The sequence below is a fragment of the Octopus bimaculoides genome, chromosome 20 (genome assembly GCF_001194135.2).
Source record: "Octopus bimaculoides isolate UCB-OBI-ISO-001 chromosome 20, ASM119413v2, whole genome shotgun sequence".
Taxonomy (NCBI): domain Eukaryota; kingdom Metazoa; phylum Mollusca; class Cephalopoda; order Octopoda; family Octopodidae; genus Octopus; species Octopus bimaculoides.
In genome coordinates, this window is record NC_069000.1 from 9,007,020 (window position 1) to 9,007,632 (window position 613).

At 42.7% G+C, this 613-nt stretch overlaps 1 protein-coding gene across 5 annotated transcripts in view; it reads left to right on the forward strand.

The window, feature by feature from the left end:
* Positions 1-613, forward strand: part of LOC106874759 (uncharacterized) — a 259,055-nt gene that overhangs the window by 137,866 nt on the left and 120,576 nt on the right. The window lies entirely within an intron of this gene.

Sequence of the window (613 nt, forward strand, 5' to 3'; positions counted from 1 at the left end):
AATGACTATCATTTAATTTGGGTTGAATTTAACCTAGATTGGTGGTAGAGTGACTATAATTTAAGCCTTACTGTTATTTTCCACAACATACTTAACATATGTTGTTGGCACTCCGTCACTTACGACGTCGAGGGTTCCAGTCGATCCGATCAATGGAACAGCCTGCTCGTGAAATTAACGTGCAAGTGGCTGAGCACTCCACAGACATGTGTACCCTTAACGTAGTTCTCGAGGATATTCAGCGTGACACAGTGTGACAAGGCTGACCCTTTGAATTACAGGCACAACAGAAACAGGAAGTAAGAGTGAGAGAAAGTTGTGCTGAAAGAGTAGAGCAGGGTTCGCCACCATCCCCTGCCGGAGCCTCGTGGAGCTTTTAGGTGTTTTCGCTCAATAAACACTCACAACGCCCAGTCTGGGAATCGAAGCCGCGATCTTATGACCGCGAGTCCGCTGCCTTAACCACTGGGCCATTGCGCCTCCACTATACTTAACATAAAGGAATAATTAAAATAATTACATGTAGACTTGTGTTTGTGTCTGCATGCATGTGTGTATTGTAGTGCTTCAAAATTCTGTTGAAATTCATTTTTTTCTGTTTTTTTTTTTTTTT